This window comes from Leopardus geoffroyi, chromosome A1 (genome assembly GCF_018350155.1).
Source record: "Leopardus geoffroyi isolate Oge1 chromosome A1, O.geoffroyi_Oge1_pat1.0, whole genome shotgun sequence".
NCBI classification, from domain to species: domain Eukaryota; kingdom Metazoa; phylum Chordata; class Mammalia; order Carnivora; family Felidae; genus Leopardus; species Leopardus geoffroyi.
The window spans coordinates 31,371,796-31,393,970 of NC_059326.1; positions in this window are offsets into that span (position 1 = coordinate 31,371,796).

Sequence of the window (22,175 nt, forward strand, 5' to 3'; positions counted from 1 at the left end):
TGACCTTGACACATCTTTGAGAAACAAATATTCAATTGCATTGATTCCGGGCTGTATGCAGACATTCTTCAAAAGGCTTTCACTCTCCCTGGGCTATATTCACGGAAATGCTGTTTCTTTTCAGAACTTTTAAATATATCTTATTTATTTATTTATTTATTTATTCTGATGGCAGTGCTTTTCAACCTGAAAGTTGTGGCTGGGGATGTCAATCTATTGAAATGTTTTTGAAATGATTGTTTCAGTTTGAGTGTATGTGTCTTTATATTAGGTTAAAGTATTAAATGAATTCTAACTATTGGTCTTGGCCAAAAGACTTGCGGAAAAGAAAGATGATAGAGATCACTTCCTACTTTAGAGTTTAATCCTAGTAATGTGCATTGTTAGGCTCACCCAGGAATACTCAAAGGAAATACTTAAATCATTTTGTGTATTTCCCTGCTTAATGGTTTGTGATGTAAATGTTATAGCTTGAATCTTCCAGGATCGTTGGCATGTCTACATCCACATCTCCATCTACATCATGTACATCTACATCATGTATGTTTATATATCTATAAAATCAACAAATAAACAAATACCAAAAGAACGTTTCTCTTCAAGAATTGTCTTGGACCACAGGAAATAGACTTTGGCTTTCTAGCTTACTGTCTTGAATTCCATTTCAGGCCACTTGAATCACTTTTCCTAAAACTTATCATCTACTCAATAGGAGGAAAGCCTAGAGGCAAAAGGAAAATATGCAGAAAAGAAAAGCTTTAGGGGAACCTGGGTGGCTCAGTCAGTTAAGCCAGGTCTTTGGCCAGGTCAAGGGCTCAGGTCTTATGAGTTTGACTCCCATACCAGACTCTCTACATTCAACAAATAGCCTCCTTCAGATCCTCTGTCTCCCTCTCTCTGCCTTTCCCCTGCTAGTGCATGCATGCGTACTCTGTGTCTTAGAAATAATAAACATTTTTTTAAGATAAGCTTTAATTTTAATTGAGTAACACCCTTTCTTTTCATATCTATAAAACTGATCTCATTTAGGCCTTTGCAATCTCTGTTTTGGATTTGTCTGAAAATCTCCTTACCATTCTACAGTTTCCAGACTCAATGCTGATTATTGTATTCTCCCTAGTATCACACAATCACAAAGACCAAGGGATCTTTATAATATAAAAATCTGACTTTGTAATTTGTTCCTGTTAGATTATTTATTGAAGACTAACAAACTACCCCAAAACCAAGTGACTTAAAACACAGCCATTTCTATAATATTGGCCCAGAATTCCCAGCAGGGATGAGATGAATGATGACTCTTTTCCATCTAACATTGATGGAGTTCACTGAGAGCTGTTCAGGGGCATATGTTCTGATCTGTAGGATCCAAAGCAGCTTCACTCACATGTCTGGTGCCTGGGTAGGCACCAACTGAAAGACAGGCCCAGCTAAGATAATGAACCAGGGTATCTATGAGGGGCCTCATCTACATAGTCAGACTTGATATGGGGAGGCTTGGGGCTCCCAGAGAAAGCATTCCAAGGAATTTGAAGTGGATTCTGGCAGTCTCTTAGTGCATGGGCCCAGCAACTGATATATGATTTCTGCCATATCTTTACATCAATATTGTTATTAAGACCAGCCTAGATTTAAAAGGAGTAGAATGAGTGGACTCCACTTCTCAAGTGGGAGAAGTGACAAAGAATTTGAACCATCTTTAATCTAGTACATTACTCCTCTGCATTTAATTTAATCTGTACATTACTCAAAATATCTTTTCTATGTAACTTTTTTAAATGGTTACTATCTAGGGACCCCTGGGTGGCTCAGTTGGTTAAGCATCCATCTCCTGATTTCAGCTCAAGTCATGATCTCACTGTTCATGGGTTGAGCCCCATGATGGACTCTGCACTGACTGCTTGAGATTCTCTTTCACTCTCTCTCTCTCTCTGCCTCTCCCCCACTAGCACTGTCTCACTGTCAAAAATAAATAAGGAAAAACATTTAAAAACTTTAAAACAATAAATAAAATGATTATGATCTAGCTTTTCTATCTCATCAATTCATTTATTAAGTTTTATATTTCAGAAAACTTGAAGTTTTCTAACTGTATTTAGCAAATGCTTAAGCAGGCACTATCCTAAGAACTTTGCATAGATTGACTCATGGTATCCTTCTAATAAGTCTATAACGCAGTTTCTATTTAACAAATGAAGAAACTGAGGCATAGAGCGTTAACACAACTTTTCTCAAATTCTCAGTAATTTGTGGAGTTGTATTTGAGCCTAGAAAATGTGATCCCAAAGTTCCTGCTTCTTTTCATTAACACTGGCTGCTAGATTGTCTCTTTTCTCAGGGTTAATATCTGTTTTCCTTTCTATTGGCTCATCCGTGTGGCAAAAGGCCAAGTGTGTTTTCAACACCAGCTCAGTTAATATTCTCTGTGAAACTTTGTTAATACTTTGCACATCCATCTACTTTAATAATGATATCCTTTGCTTATGTGTTTTGCCTATTTGCACACTAGAGGGCAATAGACACGTCCTCCAATTTTATAACCCACGTCTCAACACAATGCAAGGCACATGACTGATGCTCTGTAATAACTTTATAAAAAAAAATAATAATAAGTGACCAGAGGTGTCTCAATGAACTTGGGTTTACTTCATTCTGTACCTTACAGGGGTACAATGAAGGCTGAGCAAGTTTTATGTCATTATGTTCATACTAAAACATATTTTAAGAATACTTTGAGGAGACGGACAAATATTCTGCTTTGTCTGAATCATAATATATGTATTTTATAAATCTTATTAATTTTCCCCCATGCTAATGCTTAAAGGGTTCCATTTTGCAGGGAATGCTTTATTTTAGGAGCTCTCGCGTTGCGTGAAGAGATCATAAATGTCGTACATTTCTAGCTAAGGTTTCACAGAAAGACAGTGACTGTATAAAAATTCAGTGGCATTGGAGAATACTAAGAATATTATTACAGTTAGTGTAGCTATCTGGAGAAAGAGCTAAGTAACAAAATCCATATTTAATTAAAACTAAAATTGCACGGCATATTATGTGTAAGAAAGAAATGATATACATGCATGGTATTCATTTAATCCTTAATGAGAACATCTGGTCATATTTCTAGATTTTAAATTTAGACTGCAGAATGGGGAAAGGCCTTCTTTCCCACAGGCTACAATAGAAAGTCAAAGCTTAAATGATATAATGAGTAGATTTATGCTATTCAATTGTGGTGTCTCTAAACCTTAACATAAAATTATACTGCGGAGGATGAAAGGTGCTCAGAGAAGACAGGAACCAATATTTATCTGGTAATCAAGGAACTGTGCAGAAAGAACAATGAAAGCATAAAACACACAAACCCTTGCCTGATAATTTCTTTTGGTCAATAATCCTTTATAGAGAAATAGAGAATTTAAAAGAGTTTAGTGAAAACACAAAGAGAGAATATTCATAGAATTATATTTTCAAAATAGTGATTTTCAATGACTTGAACTAAGCTAACTGGATATTTGTGTGACAAAAAAACATATCTTCTCCAGGATGAGCTCAATGGAAATGCCTAGGAATATCCAATGGTACTTTAGAAATAGCATTCCACATGATTAGTGTTGAGTCATTGTTAAAGTAAAAATGGCAAATAAAATGTAAAATATTTTTTGAATATTATGAGATGCAAATATTTTAAATTATTTGCTCAAGAAGTCCAACAGAAAGGACAGAATAGAATTTGATATAAGCTAATGGTGGCAAGTCTTACATTGGTAAAGAAGGTGATATGTTTCTATAGAGAACAAGGTAAATCATAAGTGCTTCTGTAACTATTTATATTAACGCAGAATAATTTTCAGTGGAATCTGATCTGAAATGTCATCATATATTTTATATAACTAGTAGTTCAATGAGTAAATTATAGAAGCTATTTAAAATAATAATGAAATAATAGTAATCTTAATAACCAAGAATGAGAATAATCAAGGGAAAGGCATTAATTTTATTATTCACTCTTTTAACAGCCATCTCTCTCTTTGAGCTTTAGATTCAAAGGTTTTAAAGAATAATTTTATAAATATAAAAATTGTCTAGATAATTAGTGCTTATGTTGTATTAAGCAACTGAAATATATAATTACTTTTTTTATTATCTGAAATCACCTTGACTAATTATTGCTCACATATTGTATTTTTCACTTCTCAATCCAGTAGTTTAGGAACTATTTGTAGAAAAGAAGGATTTCATAGCATACCTTCCAAATTACATTTTAGGGTTTCTGTTCTTTGCCAATTGTTTATTGTGAACAAAGATAAATGGCTCTTGTATTTTAAAAAATCCTTAAAAATTAACATTTAAAATATCATTTCAGTTTCTTTAATCAAAATGTACTTGGACAGATATTATTCAATATAAACAAAATGAATATAATTATTTCTTTGCCCCCTTTAGATTAAAAATAATCAGAACACACTATTTAACTATAATCATAGCTTTTGTCTTTTCTTTAACTGGAACATTAAGAAATAGATAAGAAAGACTTTAAATGACATGTCCATGGACCATACATTTTTTATTTAATCAATTCTGTACCCCCAGTTCTGTAACACCTATTTACAATGATAGATGCTCAAAAAATATTTGTTGAATGATTAAGTGAACAATTTTCATGAGCAAGTGATTCTGGCTAAATCAAACGAAAGTAATTTAGAGAGCTTATTCATCAGGAGGGTCTTGCAGGTTGAAATGAACTCCACAAATGCCAGGTCTTTGCATGGAGGGGCTGGCTATCTTTGGTTGCCTGAAGTTGAGATTAACCCTTATGAATTCTCAGTAGGAATGGACCTCAGCTTCTACAGGTTTAAGAAATTACTATTGCTTAGGCATACCTTGATGGCTCAGTCAGTTAAGCATCCAACTTCTGCTCAGGTCATGATCTCAGGGTTCATGGGTTCAAGACCTGCATCAGGCTCTGTCCTGACAGCTCAGAGCCCAGGGCCTGCTTCAGATTCTGTGTCTCCATCTCTCTCTGCCCCTTCCCCACTCATGCTCTGTCTCTGTCTGTCTCTCTAAAAAAATAAATGTTAAAATTTTTTTAAAAAGAATTAATATTGTTTAGAAGACTGATTTCTATGGGGCACCTAGGAGGCTAAGTTGGTTAAGCTTCCAATTTGGCTCAGGTCATGATCTCACAGTTCCTGAGTTCAAGCCCCACGTCAAGCTCTGTGCTGACAACTCAGAGCGTGGAGCCTGATTAATATTTTGTGTCTTCCTCTCTCTCTGCCCCTCCCCTGCTCATGCCCTGTCTCTCTGTCTCTCTCAAAAATAAATAAACATAAAAAAAGACTGATTACTATATAAGATTGACCATTCGTGAAAATTTTTAGTGACAAAGTTGTGTGTGTGTGTGTGTGTGTGTGTTGGCAAAATAAAATTGTGTCATGAGTAGAGTGTTTAATTGTGTAGTCCAGTATATGGCTTCTGCTTACATCTATATCTACATTAGTATCTAGGGGATGGAGTTCTCCAGTCCAAAGTCTTGAGTAGGCAAGTACTGAGCACACCAATGTACCTTTCAAAAGACCTATCCTTTTCCTACATTTGTAAAAGTTTCATTAAGTTCTATTCCAGTCTAGGAAAGTTTCTATTTCTTTAAGATTAATTTACATATTTCCAAGTATGTACATTTTAACTATTCTACTAGCTTAACTTTCAATTGCAAGTATCATTTCTAACTTATACAGGTAGATGACATGTAGATTCTTCACAATTTCCACAGGACTTAGTTTGAATTTGGTTCTAGTTTATGAACACATTTGAAATCCAATTAAAAATATTGACACTCTTACTAGAAAAAACTACACACACACACACACACACACACACACACACACATATATATAATATAGAGAGGGAGAGAGAATATATTATTACTAACACACATGCACAATTTGGCAGGGGATTCATGAACATACCTGATATTTATACTTATATACTATGACACAGAAGGTTTTGGAGCCATAACCTGAAGAAATTTTCTATCTAGTGAGAAAGAAATGAAAGAGTTAATGGGGTGGCACAGGTACATGGAAAGAACACGTAATGGCAGTCTTTGCAGTTATACCATAGGATCAAACTAGTCAAATATTCTCTTAAAAAGCACCTTCCTTTCTTTCTTCCAAAAAATTAAAATATCTTTTCCCCCCTTCTTAACAATTTCTACTTTCAGGAAATCCCTAGGTATTCAGAAACAAAAAGCATATGTAGGTATATTTGGGGCCAAAGATCAAGACAAACTACTTTTTTCCTTGGCAGACCCTAACTTAACCAAAAGCAATGAAAGAAAGCTTTAAAACTTCAAGAGACAAACTGAAAGGAATTTTTAATGAAATCTATTTCGTTATTCAAGTTTAATTAAATAAAATCAGATATTAATTTATAATAGTTTAAGTCTTTGATGGTAGTTTTCTCAAATGGCTCCAAAGTTCTAAGAAGAGTAGGAAAACACTCCCATCCTTTGTCCCAGAATGATGTCTATTCTGCTGAACTCCGCAGATAAGACTTGGTCACCACTTTGCCTCCTTCTCTGGATTCTATTCTGTCCACATGGTTGTTTGACATTGGTAACACCCAATGCTTCCTTTCTCATTTCATTGAGTTTTCTTTATTCTATAATGAAAATATTACAAAGCAATAAGCATGCAAACATTCTCCTAGAGAGGTCCAAATAATACAAACTAAAGATTATAGCATATAAGTTTACTTTCTCTTACCAAAATATGTACGTTATCTCAGGTTTGATGCATCATGTTCCCCTGATGGCATTTTACAAATGATATATATTCATAAATGTGTAAATCATTTTCTCATGACAAATGACCAAGAATTTCCCTCAGCCCACTGAGATGGGAACATTCAAGAGGGTACACTCATACATGGACTTGGAGACAAAAGAAAATATTACACAGCTTATCTAACTCATTAATCATTTAAATTTAAATAATCTACTAAATTATCTCCATCACCCAGGAAACAGTGCCCAAGTGTTACCAAGCCATTGACTAAGTAGAAACCAGGTCCAATAGGTCAGAATCTGACCTATTATTAGTGCAATGATGAAGTAAAGAAGAAAGAAAATTTTAAAAAGGAAGAGAAAGCCTTGCTAAATAGGACAATAATCTGTTACTACCAGAACAAGTATGAGAAATAAGTTACCATGGTCATAAAAAAAGTAATACTGGAAACCATGTGAAAGTAATCTGACATAAACAAAGCAATATTTTCTTTATATGAAGTGTTTCTTGTCCCTTATTAATAATAATTAAAATATTACTTGCAATAATAAAAACAATGCAACCATTTTAAGAGTTTTTATAAAGCAAATACTGAGGAAAATATCTGTGAACTATTGTATGAACACAGTATTTTTTCATATTCACTAAAACTTCTTTGGACTCTCTCAAGTTAGCAGAACACTACTTAGTGACAGAATTTCCCTGAATACACATTATTTTATAATCCTTAGTCTTCCTAAATTAGAACATAATTTCACCTCATATTCTCCTGTGTGCATCTGAACACATCACCTGGTCCAACAAATATGTTACTTAAAAAAAAAATGATCAGGGGGCTCTAGGGTGGCTCAGTCAGTTGAGTGACCAACTCTTGGTTCACCTCAGGCCATGATCCCATGGTTCATAGGTTCAAGCCCCATGTTGAGCTCCACACTGACAGCATGGAGCCTGCTTGGGATTCTTTCTCTCCCTCTCTTGGCCCTGTCCTGCTTGTGCCCTCTCTCTCTCTCTCTCTCTCTCTCTCTCTCTCTCTCTTTCTCTCTCAAAATAAATAAATAAACTTAAAAAAATGATTAGTATCCAAAGAAGTAGTAATATCAACCACCACCATCACCTAAAAAAGAGTGTGACACACTCAAATGAATAAATGCTGTTTGTAGTCAATGATATACTGACACCTTAAGCTAGTTTGTTTATTTCTATCAAGCCTACACAATAGACTCTGGGCCAGGAGACCTCACTAGTAAGGCCAGAAGTACTGCCTCAACACACAGAGCTATCTGCTGGGTGAGCAGAACATGGAAGTCAATGAATGAATATACCAATGATGCTTGCTTTCTGTTTTTACCCTTCAAACCAATCAAAAGTGTTTTTTTTTTTTCCCCATAACTACTACATTTGTAACTTTAGGAACTAGAATCAGCATAATCAATTTGTTTTCTCACTGAATATTCTTCTGAATACACTTTTAGGCTTGCCAAGTTGGATGTCTTTTTAATTTAAATTGAAATCATGTGGGAATGAGAAATAAAAAATAACACTATATTCTTTAAAGCATCCAGAAACTTACCATGATCCATTTTGTTAAAGAAAAAACACAAGGAATGATCTTGACAATATTTAAATGGACCTGAATACTATAGGCAATCAACATGATGAACATACATAAATAACACTTAGAAAAATTTTAAAAATGTTATTAGCAGTAGCAACATCAGTAGTTAATCCTCTTTCACCGTCTATTGTTTTGTCAGTTTGTTATTTGAATATATGAGATTTTATTTTTAAACTGAGTACCTATCTACCTTTATGACTTGTTGCATACAATGCATTGAGGCCTAACTGACATTTGGGCAACAAATTTGGGGAATTATCAGAAGGCAAAAGACAAAGGTTCCATGTCTCAGAAAAGTATGAGATTCCAGGAGAAGGAGAATAATTAAGTTGAGAGGAAAGTACTAATCTATGTCTTTGCTCCTGAAGCTTGAGCAGTACATTCCTTTCTTTCCATTAGTACACACTGAGATCTACCTCAGAGTCTGGGAAATGATAACCAACACATAAATCACATGGATGCTGTTCTAGGACTGCTGTCTCTGATGCTTCTGGAAATTGGATGTAGCCACCACCTCTGTGCCTCCTACCATCTGCACTGCGATGGTCGATGGTACTGGAGAGTCTTCATTCATGTGCCTGGGCCCTCATTATAAATTGGCTAGAAAGTAGCTCTCTGCATCCATATGGTAAGCCAGGCTCTATCTGATAAGGTGAGGGATTTACTAAATATAGGATGGGGATGCACAGGCTGGTCAGAAATGTCTTCACACCTTCCAATCTCCACTTTCATAGTGACACAATACGTCACTTTCAGCTTATATCTTTATAACAATATGGTGGGAGTTCATTTGATTCGTAAGACAGCATTATCAAATTTTAGTTGATTTTCTTTAAGGTAGATTGATAATAACTTTGTGAGTCCGAGAGTTTGTTACAATCTATCAGATCAACAGTCAGACAAAGATTGAAAGAAGTGAAAAAATGACTGAAGTGTGGATATAAGGCAGAAATAAGCAAAGAGGGAAGAGCCAGGGCTGGAATTTTAGGTGAAGGCACTAATTTCATAATCCTGTTCCTAAACACATTATAACAGCTATTTCAAGTGTGATCAGACTTATCTGGTGTGAAGAATTACCTTGGGAACTTGTTATAAATACAGATTTCTAGGATCGGCCTAGATCAAACAAATCAGAGACACTTAGGCCTTGACATGTTTAAGATGATTCTTATGCTCAGATTAGTTTGAGAAAGTCTGGGAATTTAGATCCTATTTGTTGACATTAGATCCTCAGTTGCAGTCAGTTAACCTAAGCTGCCTGGGTGAGTACTCAGTCTCCTGGTGAGACTGTGATAACTAGGAAACTGCTGTTAAAGAGACGAAGAATCACCCTTTGCCTGGCACCTAGGAATTCTTGACCCTAACTTCTTTTCGTGCCTAAACATCTCCCTAGGATTCCCATTAACTCTTCTGGACTTTAAGACACACTGACTGAAGAAATCACTTGCTATGTCAGAGTTATAGCTTGTAACTTCCCTCCTGACCTAACAGCTTTTTAAATCCTTCAACCATGAGAGCATGGCATATAATATTTATCTATTTAATATAAGACTTCTTCTTCTAATAGAATACCTGCCTGTGCCATTTATTTTAAGGTGTCCTCTTTCTACTGATCCAGACAAACAGATACTTCAGTTACAGATCCACTTTAAGAATCACAATAACAAAATAAATGGTTAACACTTTAGATCTCTTTAATATAAATAGAAAATAAAATACAATTTGTATTAAAAACAGCAAATGCACTTTGGATTAAAATTATCTATTTGGCTTACCAAAACTACTGACTTTTAAGCTACAACTGGGAGGAAATGCATATTTTGAGTGTAGTTATTTTTTTTCTCTTTGGGATGAAGGGCCATGTGTGACACCACCACTAGGATGGTGTCTAGTGTAGATTTTAGTGTATGTGTGTCTATGTATGTGTGATGTGTAGATGGTGATAACTCTGTGTGTGTGTGTGTGTGTGTGTGTGAGAGAGAGAGGTGTGTGTAGTGATAAAGTTGTGTGTGTTATGTGTTTGTGTGGTGTGTAGACAGTGATAAGGATGTGTGTGTGTTATTTGTGTATATGTGTGTGTGTCTGTGTGTGTGTGCTATTATCTACATATTTTTATTAAGGGTTTTGGACAGTCTTTACTAGCATCACTCTCAGGAGGAATACCATGTTACATCTGGTGTCCTTTTGATATTAATAGATCCCCCAGGTACTTACAAAATGTCCACCTGTCTCTTTGGCACAGACAAGGATTTCTGATTTCTTTGTCTTACTTTATTCTTCAGTATCTGGATTCTTTTTGAGAATAAATTGAGTCAAGGGAAATGATGTAAAGATTTGGAATAAATCAAACAACTTTTACAAAACCAAATTTCTGAAAAAGTCCCGAATGTTTATTTTCAGCCTATTCCCATGCTTCAAGTAAGCAACATCTCTACATTTTCTGTTTGATGCCTTTCTTTTCTCATTGTATTAGTTGCATTGGACCATTTATTTAGTTGATTCTTGTTGTGGTATTTCAATTTTGTGACACACAGCTATTTTCTCTTTTAATAAACATCTTTTGTGATCTATAATCTCCACAATAACCACCTAGTTAAACACCTAAATGAATCTCAAATTATTTTGGTATATGACTAGCTTTCTTAATTTCTCTAAAATAAAACAAGAAATTTCATAAGAGAGAAACTCCCTTATTCTTTGTTGTTGTTGTTGCTGTTGCTGTTGTTGTTTTCAACTATCTTCCGCTTAAAATTTTGGTAGTAGGCACAAAGTGTACATTCAATGAATAAATGCTGATTCCAAACATAAGATTTGGGTCATGCAGTTTAATGATATATGTGTAAGGTCCCCTTTGACTTGGATCAATAGAAATGTGAGTGAATCTAGTAAAAAAGCTGGAAAAAGAGACTGCCTTCTTCTCATTCAAAGTATATCCTTGTCTTAAGGGAGACATTTCCTAACATATATCTTCTCCACTAAAATTCAAAAACAGAGGGAATAAGGTATATTCATCAAACAAATAGGATATTGGTAATAAAAGGCAACAAGTTCAAGGAGACACTCTAATAAGAAAGATGAATCAAAAAAGAACAAAAGCGAATGGTTGAAGTCATAAAGAATAAACCAATATGTAAGAAGCATTAGGGGGTATCATAAAAAGATGGAAGATAAAGTATTTAAAATCATGAATTGGTAGAATTCAATAAAAATTCCAAAAAATATTACATATTATTATATAAATTCTTCAGTCTGAATAGTATCTAAGTTGTAAATAGAAAATAACAATCAGTTTCAACTAGAATCTTGCACTGAGTTCAAAGACATATATACATATATATGTACACATATATAATATGCAATATAAATACTATATAATTTATGTATTATTATAATATGTATTTGTTATATGTAATACAATAATAAAATACAAGATAATACAATACAGTATATATAATATAAACATATAAATACAATTATAATATATATAAATATAGAATAAGTGCTAACTTCTGATGTTAACATATGATGACACAGGCCAATAGAAAACTGGCCTTGCCATGACACACAGGAGGAGACAGGGTAGCTCTTGTAAAAATCCCAGGTTATAATTATATCCTTTCTGTGCAGAAAACACAAGAGACCCCAACTTCTCTGAGCATTCTTCTCCAGCTCCTCCACTCTCACCTATTCTCCACACTATTTACAAAGGAGCTGAGGGACCCAGAAGGGCTGAGATCCAAGGTTGTTATCATTGTCTTTGGCATATGATACAGCATTCCTGAAGAGAGAATGTTCAGAAGTAGAAATAGGTTGTCCCAGAAATAAAAGTAGGAGAATAGGAAGACTGGAAACTGTCCAGTTGTCTCTGACCCTACCTTTAATCTGTCTGGTATAAGAATAATCTTAAAAAGTCTATACTTGCTAATCCATAAGATTATGGATTATCTTCAATAATACATAAGACCAAAGGTCATTATTATATTTCAGGAGCATTGAAATATTTTAGTAGAATTTTCTGTTTTATTTACTATCTTTGCATTCATTTTCCCTAACACACTTACTAAACTTTAGGCACTTTTTAGTTTTACATCCAACATTGGTTGCTAATAAAGTTTTGCCTGCATCCAGCCTTGTCCAAAATAAGTCTAAGATTTAGTAAACACAAAGAAGGCATATATGGAGAAAGGAGAAAAAAGTAAACATATTCAGGAACTTAAGATTGACATAATAATTGTGGTAGGCAGCCTTCCAAGATGACTTCATGATTCTTGTCCTTTGATGTACACAATCCTGTTTAATCCTCTCCATTTGAGTGAGAATAAAATGGCATATTACTCCCATGATCAGGTTATGTTACCTGACAAAAATGAAGGGATTTTTCAAATGTGGTTAAAGTCCTTAATCAGTCCACCTTAAGGTAATCAAAGAAGACTCTCCTGGATGTACTTGACTTAATCAGGTAATCAGGTGAGAACACTTTAAAAGAGGATTTAACAGTCAGAGAAATCAGAATGAGAGAAAGAGAGAGAATAACATTCTCTTAATGGTCTTGAAAAAAGCAAACAACATGTTGTGTACTGAGTGCCTATGGAGAGGGCAAATGGAAAGGAATCTAGGGCAGCTCTGGGAATAAGAGCAGTACTTGACCAGCAGACAGCACGAAAATCAGAACTTTAGTTCTACAACTACAAAGAACCAACGTCTGCCAAAAATCAGTGTACTTGGAAGAGGGACTCTGAGTGTCTTTTTCATGATGACTATTTGAATTATGCATCATTTTCCTTTCTAATTTTCACTTCTCTTTATATACATACTTGGATCTTGGGTATAAAGAGATAAGTTCTGTTGCTGTACAACATTGTGCCTATAGTTAATAATACTATTAAGTGTACAATTGTGCACTTAGGATATTTTTAAGAAGGTAAATCTCATGTTAAGTGTTCTTAATATAATAATAATAAAAAAAAAAGAAATAGATAAATTTTACAATGGGAAGATGGCTCTTGCCTTGAGAGTTTACAAAAAGCTTTCCAGAGGAACAGGGGTTTAAACTAAGCATTTAGGTGCGCCTGGTGGCTCAATTGGTTAAGCGTTCAACTTTGGTTCAGGTCATGATCTCACAGTTCATGGGTTCGAGCCCCACATTGGACTCTGTGCTGACAGCTCAGAGCCTGGAGCCTGCTTCGGATTCTGTGTCTCCTTCTCTCTCTGCCCCTCTCCCACTCACACTCTGTCTCTCTCTCTCTCTCTCTCTCAAAAATAATAAACATTAAAAAATTTAAAAAATAAACTAATCATTTATATATGAATGCTCAGTAGGACAATAAGAAACATCAAACAAACTTTTTCTGAGCAGGATGATCAGAATGAGTAAAGTCATTAAGACGTATAGTGGATTGGGCACTTTGTATTAATATGGTTGGACTAGAATTTGGGCTTATAACAATCAACCACAAATTTTCAATGACTTGACCCTGTAAAAGGTTATTTATTGGCTATATGTAGTTTGATTTATGAATGGATGAGTTTCTCCATGTTGTAGGAATGTCATCTAAAGCAAGTAGGTGTCAGAGACTGGAAAGAAAGAATATAAGTGCACAGAATGTTTTAAGGGTCCTGGAAGAGGTTTGAAAAGTTATGTACATATAATTTAAAATATCTCTCACAGACACAGACATCTACCTATTGATCTCTCATCATCTGTGTATGTATGTATAATGGTCTATCTACATATCTATAAAGAGATATTATTATAAGGCTAGGCACTTAGATATTGATATAGGAATTATAAAGATACAACAGTGGACACACCATATAAGGTTGACCTCATGGGACTGACATTAGAATGGAAAAAAAATCATAAATAACAACACATAGAGAAACAAAATAATTTGATTGTGATGAGAAGCAAACATAACTTGATAAAGAAAATAAACAGTGATGGAGACAATAGAATTGTGCTTCTGTACATATGTGAAAATTGGGCATAGCTTGTGAAGAGAGTTCCGTAAAGAGGTAATATTAAGAGCTAAGGTGCCAAAAATGTGGTCCGATTAGATGGAATTCGCCATGAAGAGGGAGAATAGTTTGAGAAAAGACAGGGTGGTAGGTGGAAACTAGATCAAGAAGAGCCTGTGGAGCCTATTAAAGAGATGAGATTTTATTCTAAGAATAATTAGGACACATGGAAGAATTTAAAGCATTACAATAATATGATGTGATTGATACCATATTTCCAAAAACATGAATGGCATAGACTACAGTATAGGTAGTAGAGAACAAGAGAAGTTCATGAACTTTAGCTATATTTGTACATTGAACTGAGGAGCTTTACTAATATTTGTCATGTGGTTCCTGAAGAAAAGTAGGAATCGAAGGATGCATAGATTTTTGGCTTGAGGCACTAATTAGGGGATACCATTTACTGACATAGGAAGAATTTTGTAGAGACAACCCAGATTTTTGTTTTTGAAGTGATATATTTGAGAAGTTTTATGAACATTTCTATCTGGTAGAACTCTTTTTGTTGCAAGTTACATAAACCTGTATAAAACTACCTGAATTTGTCTTGTTATCACTTCCTGGATTGACCAGATGCAATTGCTGTCAGTTTTATGGATCGGTCTCCCTGCTGGCCCTACAGTCCTACTCTAGAAGAGAAGATCTAGGTGAAAATTAGTGATAAGCAGAAAGAAGAGAAGTTATTGCTGATGGAAATGGAGCCAATAAATGGATAACACAGAAAGGAGAAAAGCCAACAATACTTCATGTGATGATAGGGTATATTTGTAGATTCTAGTAAAGGGGGAAGTCTTGACGTTATAGAGATCTCCTTTTATTTGAGGCTGAATATCCATTATGGGTCCTAGTGGCTGTAAGAGGCATTTGAAAAAATCCTGTCTGTGCTTCTAATGTATCTATATACAATAGGTTTATACCTATATACATACATACATACATACATATAAATATACATATATAAATAAATAATTAAGATTGATCTAATTACAGTCCTTAATTTTAATTTCCAGCAGACAAACGTATTTCACATAAGAATCAATATTACTTGAATTTATCATGACTTTAAACCTGCCATGATATAAGGTTTTTTTGTTTTTTTGGTTTTTTTTTGTTTGTTTGTTTTTTTATTTTTTTTTTTTCAACGTTTATTTATTTTTGGGACAGAGAGAGACAAAGCATGAACGGGGGAGGGGCAGAGAGAGAGGGAGACACAGAATCGGAAACAGGCTCCAGGCTCTGAGCCATCAGCCCAGAGCCTGACGCGGGGCTCAAACTCATGACCGCGAGATCGTGACCTGGCTGAAGTCGGACGCTTAACTGACTGCGCCACCCAGGCGCCCCATGATATAAGGTTTTGAGTCTACCTCCTCCCTTAAATACGATGATTTTATTTTAGTGAGGAGAAATTAAATCCTAATTTCCCTCTTTCTGTATGTCATCCATGTAACATTTTGCCGCAAATTATTCACTGTCCTTTTTTTCCATATTATGAATAAATACAAAAAATCAATCTAACATTGTCAGTTTTTGACACATTTCATTGTTTCTCTTCAAACTCATTCTTTCCAGTTATTATGAACCAAAGCAAATAAAGTCCATAGCCTCCCAACCTGGAATTATTTATGTGATGTATCTCAATGATCTTAATGTAACCTTCACCATGAACCCTTAGAATGATTCCAATGTTGCTTCTTCTTTTGGTCCTCAGTTTATACACTGTATATCACAGAAAAATTGGAGAAGTAATATGCAAAAGCTGTTGCCTCCCAAATACATGCAAAAGACTTCATTCACCAATAAAATTACAGGTCACTGTGTGATTTTTTTAAGTTTATTTATTTATTTTGGGAAAAGGACAGAGAGAGACACAGCAGTGGTGTGGGGTGGGGAGAGAGGGAGAGAGAGAATCTCAAACAGGCTCCATGCTGTCAGTGCAAAGCCCCACATGGGGCTCGAACTCCAACTCACAAACTGTGAGATCATGACCTGAGATGAAGTCAAGAGTCAGATGCTTAACTGACTGAGCCACACAGGTGCCCCAACCACTGTGTGATTATTAATTTAGGTTATAATCTATTCTGAGACATTCCCAGATAGCTGTCTTGTGCCATACTTAGTATGATGTAATATATCCTAACTCCTATAAATAGACCATGCTATTGTGGATTCAGGGTAACAATATATGTGAAATTTAAGAAAAAAAAAAAACAAGCAAAGAGACAAAAAAGAGGGAGAAAAAGAGAGACAACCAAGAAACAGACTCTTACCTACAGAGAACAACAGATGATTACCAGAAGGGAAGTGGGTAGGGGGTTGGGTTACATACGTGAAGGGGATTAAGGAGTACTGTGATAAATACTAGTGTTGTATGGAAGTGTTGAATCACTATATTTTATACCTGAAACTAATATAACACTGTATGTTAACTAACTGGAATTTAAATAAAAACTTTATAAACAATAAAGGGAAAGAACATTCAGCAAAAGAAAATCAAAGTCCGTTTATGTGTGACATGATTGGCTTATATATTTACCATGGATAATTATAAGCCCTTATAACTCATTCCCTCCCTGAATTTTTTTATTTCAATGTTGTAGCAGAAATGTATTTTTCTATGGTTTTCTTTTTTTCATGCCTAGCATATCTTCCCCCTTATTTTTGGAATACAGATATTCTTTTACTTTGGGATGGCCCCTCAAGACCAATTGGGACAGTGAATACAATACTGAATATTTCCCACCACAAAGGAGAAAAGATGATCCAAACAAGATCATAATGATTACTGAGGGTACATATTAGAAGCTTTTCGTAATATTCAAACTTAAGTATATTTGTGGATCTCTACTACCGTATCTACTACTATCCTAGGATCTGAGCATCAGCCTAATCTTTGTTGGATAGGGTAAGGGTAGCAAAACAATTTTCTGAGATTGCCTCAAAACTTGAAAAATCAAGAGAGACATTTAAGTTCTTGGTTGGAGTTATGCCTAAAACCAATTACTTCTCAAAATTTTCCATCATTTACTCAGTGTATAATAATTGAAAAGACATGTTTTTCATGTGTTACAAATGCGAGCCTTTAATACTTGTAAAGGATATAATACAGCAGAGGAAAAAGAGAACAGAGAATCAGATCAACAAACTGCCAAGCACTGCACACCAGAGTCCTTTATTAGCTACACAAGATTCTCTTTTTCTTTGGATTATGAATCACCTAGATCAATGAGACATATCTCAGTTTCAGGTGAACAGGCACTGTGGCACAAATTTACTGAGGAGTTTCTTATATCCAGCTGATCATGTAGCTAAAGCCTGCTGTGTAACCAGATAAACCAGGAGGAACCATCAATCTGTAGCTCCCTAAACAATGTAGGCAAGCTAGTACAGAGTGGCTCTAAGGGAACTTCAAATTTTAAATGGCACTTTTGGGTCTAAAATTCATACTCAAAATATACTCAATAAGCACTCACAATAACAGCATATTTATTGAATAAACCAACATTGGTCAAAATGCTCTAAAAGCAATTTGGAGAAAACTGTCACAGGTCTAGATGTCCCATGAAAACCACATTTGCGGAGACATTCTGAGGAAGAAGACATACTGGCTCATAAAGCACATTTAGAAAAGTCTTTTAGAAGGAAGAGACACATTATCAAGCATCCTGGACAGACACTTTGGTTTAAAATATGGTTTAAAATAACAGATAAACAAACAACAAATAGTTAAACAGCATCTCAAAAAGAAAGATGGAACAGAAAATGTGCACTGACCCAGGAGGGGCCAATAAGTATGGTCCTCCAGGAGGAAACTTAGACAGCTCAAGCACGGTGGTCTTGTGAAACCATCAGGAACAAACTCATGTGAGAATGTGGTTCCCCTCATGAAGTCTGTGGGAATTTCTAAATGAAAAGTGTAATTTGTACAGGTGTTCTCTGACTGCCAAAGTCCCATAGATACACACACAAACAGATACATCAAACAGTGCAGTAATTGAGATTAGAAAGCTATTTAACTTACCAGGATTTTGCTGATGGGGGAAAGAGGAGCATTACTTAAAGATAAAACATAATGGGAACACTGGCACTACAGTTTTGCAGTATGAAACAAAGCATATGGATTTCATTAGAAGTAAGGGGGAAGGGATTCTCATCAGGAAGAAAATAAAACAGAAATCCACTACAACATTCAAATAAACAGGTCTGGTACAGAATGGGACATAGAAGTCTAGCCCCTAAGCTTGAGAAAAGTTGGTGTGTGTATGCCTCTGTGTATAATGATCCTAAAGTTAAAAGTTTAAGAGACTAGATGAGAACACGCAGGAAAAGAGTACAGCTGGAGAAGAAAGAAAGGCACCAGGATCTAGAATTCTCTGTGGAGGAATTATTTACACTGGAAATTCAGCACTTTTATACACTGTAGAGATCTTCAGACTTCTGATTTCTTGTTAGATTATATTCTTAAATCTCATGAAAAACGTTTAAGTGAAAAAAAGTCAAAGCATACCAGTAAAATTGTACTAACCTGTGACTTTTAATTCCATGACCCAGTTCTATAGCCAAGATTTAACAGCTAAGCTCTGTTGTGAGGAAACTGTTACTATTTTCTTCCAAGAACAAAATTGTCAAAACATACAGCCTATGTTGTATCATGTCCTCTAATAAGGTAAATAATTAAAATACAGCTCTAGTAAAGCATACCATGATAGCCAAGAGTAAATTACCAGTTTATTTCTTAGATTGCCAAAATCAAAATGAGTCATCTGTGAGAAGGAACATAAAAGATATAAAACACTAGCTATATGAGTCGGGGTTTGTTCTTTGTTTTCATTTTCAAAAGAGAATGACCAGCTAAGTGGACACATAGACAAGGAAATTACAGAGACATAGAGTTTTGTGCATCATCTTTAATAGTGACATAATTGGAAAAAATATACCTGTTATGTATGTAAGTCTATATTAACATGTTAATAATGAACCAACACCTATATTTTTAATATTATCTATGGATTTCCATTTCTAATTTTTATAAAATATTTTCATAAAGACTACTGACTTTTAAGATAAAATGAAAATATTGTATGTTAGATAACTTGACAATAAATTATATTAAACAAGATGAAATGAAAATAAACCAAGTAGTAAAAATGAATGGAAGACTTCCTATATCCATAGAAAAGTTTTATAATATGTGAACAAGTATACTAAAAACCTTTGAAGTAAATCACTCTATTATGTTGTATTTTGTTTTCAATGATAGAAAAAGGTAAAGCAAGAGTTCACTACTTTATGGTATTATCTAGGAAAACTTGTCTCTAATAATAAATACATCATTCATCAGGACTTCACAAATTTTTTTTTTGCTCCACATAAAAACAAGTAATTTCACTGTAATTCATTTTTCCCTAAATATTAGGTAATTTATTGGAATTGGAAAGCATTTAATGCAGTAGTTACATTAATAATTAAAAAGAGATGGAACATTTAGCTTTACAATATGTTTTATTTTCAAAACCAAATAGGGACTTAATGAAATAAAAGCAAAATGTTTTGAAAGCTTCACTCTAGACTTCCAACAAGTCCAGTAAGATATCTAAAACTTGTCAACCTTAACAGTGTTCTAAGTACTGAACCAAATGATCCACCTAACATCAGAATTTAAATCTTTAAGTTTACTGAGATAAATATTGTAGTAATAGTTTTTCTATTCCTTACTTTTTTTTGAAAGCAAGGAAGCATAAATTAGTTGAAATAACAATGTAACCCTTTGCAAAAAAATTTAAAATTACTTGTGAAATTCTTTGTTTTGACCAACCATACACGTGTACGATAATTCAAATTTTTAATATTTTTATGGTATCAGTAACTCTTTCTATATATATATATATATATATATATATATATATATATATAAACTATGTATGGAACCATAAATACATACATATAGTTCCAAGGTCACCCTTTACTTTCAAATTTATAATATTCAAGTAATTAGATTCTGTTCACTAATTGTTGATATCTGTATTAAACTTAAAGTCAGAAAATTTGAAAGGTTGACTTCTAAAATAATGGATTCATTTTGCCTGGTATTGAGTCCCTCCTTCATACGTAGGTCTGTGCCAGGGAAATAGATAAATTGGAAGTTGTAATCAATTATCTTTTGAAGAAAAATTTATTAAACATGACATTCTTAGAAAATCATATTACTGAGTAATAAGATACATATCATATATTTATATTACATATATTATATATGATTTATTAATATATTGCACAATTAAAATATATCACACATAATATTTATATTATATATTATATATTTTTATATATTATATATATCTTTATATGCATATTATATACATATATATATATATATATATATATATATATATCCGTTCATCAGTTGATGGGCGTTTGGGCCATCAAAAATAATGAAATCTTGCCATTTACAATGACGTGGATGGAATTAGAGTGTATTATGCTAAGTGAAATAAATCAGTCAGAGAAAGAAAAATGTCATATGATTTCACTCATATGTGGAATATAAGAAACAAAACAGATGAGGGGCACCTGGGTGGCTCAGTTGGTTGAGCGTCAACTTCAACCCAAGTCATGATCTCACAGTTTGTGGGTTCAAGCCTCTTACCAGGTTTTGTGCTGACAGCGTGGAGCCTGCTTCAAACAGAGTCTCTTTCTCTCTCTCTGTGCCTCCTCTACTCACAGTCTCCCTCTCTCTCTCCCTCTCTCTCAAAAATAAATAAACATTAAAAATAAAGAAACACAACAGATGAATATATGAGGAATGGGGGAAAGAGGAGAGAAAGAAACAAACCACAAGGGATTCTTACCAATAATAGAGAACAAACTGAGGGTTGATGGAGGGAGGTGGGTGGGAGATGGGTTAAATGGGTGATGGGTATTAAGGAGGGTATGTGTTGCGATGATCACTGGGTGTTGTATGTAAATGATGAATCGCTGAATTCTACTCCTGAAACCAATATTGCACTGTATATTAACTAATAAAAATTTAAATTAAAAAAATAAAGTCATATTACTGTAAGGTATGGTGAACTGGGTAGTATGATCCATTGACAACACCTCAGATGTGGACATGAGAGTAGGACTCAGGAGAATCACACTTGAGCTTGTTCCGAATGGTGGATAGAATTTGGTTAGGCACAGAGGAGTAGTAGTATAATCAAGACATAAACACAAGCCCATATTAGACAAATACTTACTTGTTTTATTACTCTTGAAGCTAGAAAAGTTAAGGTATGTTGAGGCTCCATTTGTGGAAACAGTCTGGTAAGAGAGCGAATGCTGGATTTGAAACCAAGGGAGCATCTAATCAAAAATCAAGGTCCTGTAAGAATAAATCATTCTATTGACTCTGTGGTAGTCTCCATTTAAAATCCAAGAAATGAGTGCAAGAGTGGTGCCTGTGTACGTGTGTGCTTCTAGATGTGTGTCTGGGCAGTTTTGTGCTTATATATGTATGTCAGTGTATATAATTCTGTGTGTCTGTGTGCACGTAGGCGTTTGTGCATAGTTTTAAGCATGAAGGAAAATATTATCACCTTTAAACAATAATTTACTGTTGATAATGCCAGAAGCCAAGAAAAAAAATTAAAAATTTGGGAATACCTGTATTATATATGGCCAATGTGACATATTTGAAGTCTTACTTGTGATGTATTTTTCATGATACAAGAAACCTTGAGCAGACAATTGTTATGTCTTTCCATAGGTGTGTA